We start from the raw sequence: 6,880 nt of genomic DNA on the forward strand, positions 1-6,880 counted from the left end.
AGGGTTCTATAAGGAGAGAACCAAGTTATTGCATGACAAGAAGATTGCCATCAGAGTCTTTGAGCTAGGACAGAGAGTGCTTCTGTATAATTCAAGGCTCAACTCTTTCCTGGAAAGCTGAAATCCCAGTGGTCAGGACCGTTTGTGGTTACTACAGCTTCACCATATGGTCATATGGAAATACAGGAAGAGAATATAGATAGGAAATTTACAGCGAATGGCCAGAGATTGAAGCACTATCTTGGAGGCGAGATCGATCGCCAGAGGTCCGCTCATCTGCTGAATTAGCAGAACTGACCGTCAATCTAGTGACGTTAAAGAAGCGCTTGTCGGGAGGCAACCCGATAATCTCGTATCCTTATTTATTTTTCGTAGTAGTAGTTTTCTTACTTATTTGATTTTTATTGAGTTTTTACTGTTTTTCTGATCATGCAACTATTTTAGAACAGGAACCGGACACTTCGAAAAAAAAAAAAGGTGTTCGACGCACAAGCGTCGCTGACGCGTACGCGTCATGCATGAGTACGCAACACCAAAGGAGTGAATAGAGAGTTGAGCAGGAGTGGCGCTGTAACTATGTTTTGTGCACAAACAAGCCCATGCGTACGCGTACCTCACGCGTGCACGTCGTTTGTGCTTTTAGCCACCCACGCGTGCGCGTCCCTGACGCGTACGCGTAACCCTGAAAAATCGGCGTCAATTAGTGTTTGGGCAGAGAGTTGTGATGGTTGGGGCTGGAATTATGCTAGAGACACAAACTTGGTCACGCGTACGCGTCCCTGACGCGTGCGCGTCCTTTCCACAAATGGCCATCCACGCGTGCGCGTGCATGACGCGCACGCGTCATTTGAGAATTTTGGTTACCAGGCCACGCGAACAGATAGCTGTGCGTGCGCGCGGCCGCCTTCGCGCAATTCGCACAAACCAAGGACACGCATACGCGTGCCAGATGCTTACGCGTCACTTGCGCCGCACACCTCCAATAGTGCACCGTCCAGTTTTAATTTTCATTCTCTCTCCCTCCCAAATCCTAATTCTCTCTTGTTCTTTTATCCTTTTATTCTTCTTTCATCATAATATTTGTTTTTTTGTTTTCAGTTCTTCTTCGCTTGAGGACAAGCAAACCTTTAAGTTTGGTATTGTCGCTTCGCTTATGGCTTTTCTGTTTATTTTAATAGCACCAAAGAGAGATGACTGTTTTTCATGGAGGAATGAGATAGCCACTAGCATAACTGAGGTGGTTGAATTTCTTTCATTCTATATTCCTTCCCGCTCTTACTGTGTTATGTTCCGGTTTTTCATGCTATTTTGGCTCGTTTATTGCATGATCCTTTATTAGATAAATTCTTAGGTTTTAGTTTAGTTCTGTTATTTTCAAAAATTTCTGTTAGTTGCTTTAATTCTGAAAGGTGTCTCATGTATTGCCCACTGATCTTGAAATCAAAAAGAAAGAAGAAAAGATGTAGTGCATGAGAAATTGAGTTTAATTTCTAGAATAGTCTCATTTATTCAAATGTGGTGGTATTTTCTGTGACTCTGAATGCATGATATGAACAGTGCATATTTAAATTTGAATCAAAGAATGTTGACGTACAAGGAACATGAATTTAGAGAACTATTATGAAGTCTCTGCAATAAGTAAAAGTTTAATCTTTGAAGCAAAAGAAACAGTATTGGAAAAAAAAGGGATATAAAAGCAAGGTCCAAGGCTCTGAGCATCAATGACTAGGGAGGTCAAACATGATTAAAAGCTCAAAGAGTTGTTTCCCTAGTCACATGCTTGTGGTGTTCTTGTGTCAAGTAATCCTTGAGACAAAACATTTAGAGTCGAGATCAATTGCAATTAGCAGAGTATGCCAAAGGTTTTGAGCACCACTGTTTGGAAGTAACTGAAAGGAAAATCAGAACTTAAAGAGAGTTCCCCAGTTAAGTGCTTGTGGTGTTTCTGTGTCAAGTGAAGCTTGAGACAAAACATTTAAAGTCACGGCTAGGCTCAAGGTGCAAAGCACCAAAGAAAAGAGAATCAAAGAAAAAAAATTGATGTGTTCAAGGGTTAAATTGAGTTACAAAAGATCAGAGAATTCATAATATTATCCGGATTATAATTCTGAATGACAGTGACATCCTTCTGATTTAAAGGAGAGTGAGATGCCAAAACTATTCAAGATTGCAGTTCTAAACCCCATTATAAGAAGAGACATGAGCTTAATCGAACTCTCATTCTCATGCAAATTCACATTCTAAGACTATATTAATTTGGTTGCTTGAGGACAAGCAACAATTCAAGTTTGGTGTTTTGATGCGTGAGCATCTTTCCTATCTTTTCCTAGTGAATTTGCATTTAAATTGTTGAGTTTAATTAAGAATTAATTATCTTTTAGCCACTATGGATGCTACTTTGAGTCTTGTGCAATTCTATTTATTTTAGGTAGTATTTGGTTGGATTTGATGGAGCTTCCGCAAAAAATGAGAAGAAGGATATATAGGGCAGGAATGGCTTAGAAAGATGGAGAGGAAGCTTGCACAAACGGAATCAGCACAAGAATTAAAGGAGATAACCAGAGAGGAGCGAAGTGTGCGCGTACCTGACGCGTGCGCGTGATTTGGAGATTTACACAGCGATGCGTGTGCGTACCTGACGCGTACGCGTGACACGCGAAGAAGACCATCGACGCGTACGCGTGATATGCGCCACGTGCAGAAAATGCAGAAAACGCTGATTGCTATAATTAATTATGATTTAAACTTTAATTTTTATAAATAAGAAAAGATATTATATTAGTTTTAGAAAATAGATTTTAAATTAATTAAGATTAGATATAAAAGAGAAAAGAAACTTCTCTTCTGTGGATTGGAACAGGATTCCACTAATCATTCCACCGGAGCCCAATTTACAGTTTACCAGAATCCTAGTTTTCACTCTTTTCCATGAACAACTAAACCTCCATTATTAAGGTTATGAGCTCTGTCTATTTGTATGGATTGATTCTATTATTTTTGTATTTTAATTCATGTACTGATTTATAATTTTAGAATTGTTTTCATTCTTTATCTTATGAATTTGGGTGGAACGGAAGTATGACCCTCTTTCTAATTGAGTTCTTGTATAACTTGGAAAAGCTCTTTACTTGAACAACAGCTTGAAAACAATTTCTCCTAAATTCTAATTATCTGAACTTAACGGGATACGTGACATATAATCCTCTTATATTTGGATAATTAGGATTTTTGTGGCATCATAACTAGAATTAAACTTCACCCCCTAATTGGAATAAATTGACCAAGGAATTGGCGGTTGATGAAAGTTAGAGGAGACTAGAAAGGTCTAAGGAATTAGGGTCTAGTCACATACGGTTGCTATGAATTAAATCTTGCATGATTAAAATAAATTAATAAGAAAAGTCAATCCGGAAAATAGATATCTCTGAAAACTTAACTGCCTTCTCCATATTTTATTTCCAACTTATTTATTTGCCTGTCTTCTGATATTCTAAATTACTGTTTAATGCTTTTAAACTCTCAAACACTATTTTCTGCTTGTCTAACTAAGTAAATTAATCAACCATTGTTGCTTAGTCCTTCAATCCTCGTGGGATCGACCCTCACTCACCTGAGGTATTACTTGGTATGACCCGATGCACTTGCCGGTTAGTTTGTGGTTATAAATTCCGCACCAAACATATCTAACAACATTCCTAATTTTACTAATTGAAGAATGAATATCCTTCAAACCATCATTCACCACCAAGTTCAAGATATGAGCACAACACCTATCATGCAAATGTTCACCTTTTAAAGGATGTGAATTCCAATCCTCGATTCTATCTTTTAAGTAACAAATGGCAACATCATTTGAACTAGTATTATCAACTGTGATGCTAAAGACTCTACTTATTCCCCAATTTAAAAGATATTTTTCTATCTTTCTACCAATTATTTCACCTTTATGATTCTTGATGAGACAAAAGTTAAATATTCTCTTTTGCTACTTCCAATCTTGATCAATAAAATGTGTAGTCAGGCAAAGATAGTTTAGATTTTGTACAGAAGTCCAACAATCAATGGTCAAACACACACATTGATTTGAATTTATAAAGACACTCTTCAACTTATGTTTTTCATTTATGAACAAGTTCCAAAAATCCCTAGAAACTGATATCCTGCCTGGAATATGGAGTTTTGGCTACAAAACACTCATGAAATCACAAAACCCCTCTCCTTCAACAAATCTAAAGGGCAACTCATCTACGATTATCATTCTAGCAAGAGCTTGTCTTCATAAATCAAGATCAAATGATACAGCAGTCAAACAATTACCCATCCCATTTTCTTCTTCTTTTTTAAGTTGCTGCATAACAAGTGTTTTTTGTATGGGATCAAGTGAATCTTTTGGAAATTTTCTACACTGACTCAACAAGTGACTTTTAAGATTGCTAGTACCATTTTTATGGAAATCAGCCACATAAGATACTCCACACCACTTACATATAGCCCCAGGTTTAGGACCACTTTCATCTTTTTTAAAATGCTCCCAAGTCCAAGATCTAGGTCTAACAGATTTTTTAGAGTTACCTGTACCTGGTTCCTCAGACTAGCTAGGATTAGTTGACTCATCAGCAACATTTTCTTTGCCTCTCCTCCTCTTAGATCTAGTTCCTTCATTGTTCTGATCACTGCATGGCGGTAACGGCGGCGGCGATGGTGGCTGCGTCTGCGTCTATGTTTGTGGCTGCGACTGCGGCTATGGCAGCAGCATCGACTTCGACTGTCCCGAAGATCTGACTGATTCAAAAGTGGACGGAGTGGCACTAGTAAATCTTGGCTCACTGCTTTGAACATCCTGTGATAACCAAAATCAGTTTATGTTATCTTAATATTTTTTTCAAATAATCAACATATTAAATTGTTACCAACATACACATTCCAAAATAAGAATATTACCTCAGGATATGAAGCTGGCATTGTTGACCTTCAAATTAAAAGCTAAAATCAAACTGAACAAATATAAAATCTGCAAAAGTACAATATAAAATTTAATATAACAGATTCTCAAAGATAACAAGAACAGATTGTCAAAAATAATAAATTTAACATAATAGATTGTCAAAGTAACAAGAACAAATTGACTTCAAATTCAATACATTAACAGAAATAGAAGAAAAAAACTATTTTTTTTATTTTTAATAAAAAAGTCATTAAGAAAACAGGGTTGGGGGTGGTTCGTGGATATTATTATTATAACTATGGTTTGAAAATCAAATGTTGATTATTTGAAGATTGAACTTAAAATAGACTAGAAAATCGTGTGCACTTTGATATGATCATCATATAAAAAAATGTAAAAACTCACCAAGAAGAGGAGGCAGTAGCGACGTCGAAGAGGAGACGGCGGACGGCGTCGATGACTCGGCGTGTGACGGTGAGCGTGAGTGAGGTCTGAGGAGTGTGTGAGTCTGTGACTATGTGAGATACGGTGAGAGACTGTGAGTGAGAGTGAAGAGTTGTGAGTACTGAGTAGGGTTTCTTTCTTTAGGTTATGCCGTTAGAGTTTGTGTTTGTTTGCGGGGAAGGAGAAATGGGAAATGAATGTGTGCAGGGTGACTCGTGATTGGGTGCGGGCTTGGGGGAAAAGTAAAGGAAAAGGACTAAGGGACTAAAAGAGTATGGGCTGGGCTGCTGTATGCCGTATCTTCTTCTTCTTCTTCTTCTATGCGGTTCGATTCAGTTGTGCAAACCAATCCAAAATCCAAAAAACATCCAAAATTGATCGGTTTGAAACGATTTTCGATTTGGATCGATGCGATTTTGTGGTTTTTTTACCGGTTTGGATCTAAACACCCCTACTTGGGTGTATCATACAGGATAATGGAGAGAATGAATATTATGTAAATCATATGATCCAACCAGGTTAGTCAAAATGGCGGAGTGCGTCTAGTTTTATATGTGACAAAAAAGTACCTTTAAAACGTAAAGGTAAATTCTATTGCACTGCTATTAGACCGGCTATGGTTTATGGTACAAAGTGTTGGGCGGCCAAAGGGGAGCACGAACATAAGTTAAGTGCAGTAGATATGAAGATATTGAGATGGATGAGTGGTCATACACGATTGGATAGAATAAAGAACAAAGTTATAAGAGAGAGTTGGAGTAGCCCCTATTGTGGAAAAGATGATAGAATCACGTCTCAGGTGGTTCGAACATGTGAGAAGAAGACCGATAAAGCACCCAGTCAGGAGGATGGATGAGATGGAACATGAACAAGAGGTGAAAGGCAGAAGAAGACTTAGGAAAACTATTCATGACGTGGTCAAACAACATCCACATGTAAATAGTTTTTCTGTAGACATGATACATAATAGAGTTTAATAACATCATTTAATCTATGTAGCCAACCCTACCTAGTAAGACAAGACTTCATTGTTGTTTTCTTTTGATGAGGAGGGCCATGAGGCGGGTGCCGGCATTAGGGTAAGAGATGAGGGAGGAGGAAGAGGTAGTGAAAGGTAGTTGGGGGGAAGGATGGGGAAGGAAATGGAGCGGTGGTGGTAGTGGTGTTAGTAATGGTCAAAAAAGAAGGAAGGATGAGACAGGTAGAGGGGATGGTGATAGTGGAAGGGATTGTGGTGGCAAAGAAGGGTGGAGGGAAAAAGGAGGAAAGGACAACTAAATTACTAGGTTAGAATTAGGAAAAAATACGAAAGAAAAATATTATTTACAAAATTATAAACAAATTTAATAATTGATAATTTTTGTCAAACAAAACTTATCTTATATAGATATAACTTCAGTTTAATTTCTTATGATCAGTTTTATCAATATCTGAATCTTTTATGATATGAAATGATTATTTACTCTACTATAAAATTTATTATATATGTTT

The 6,880-nt window shown here is 37.6% G+C and overlaps 1 long non-coding RNA gene across 1 annotated transcript; it reads right to left on the reverse strand.

The window, feature by feature from the left end:
- On the reverse strand, nt 4,632-5,012 carry LOC110265486. The gene is made up of 2 exons (XR_002351631.1): nt 4,942-5,012; nt 4,632-4,840 (listed from the first exon to the last, which is right to left on the reverse strand). It is a non-coding gene; the product is annotated as an uncharacterized LOC110265486 (long non-coding RNA).

The sequence above is a fragment of the Arachis ipaensis genome, chromosome B08, assembly GCF_000816755.2.
Source record: "Arachis ipaensis cultivar K30076 chromosome B08, Araip1.1, whole genome shotgun sequence".
Taxonomy (NCBI): domain Eukaryota; kingdom Viridiplantae; phylum Streptophyta; class Magnoliopsida; order Fabales; family Fabaceae; genus Arachis; species Arachis ipaensis.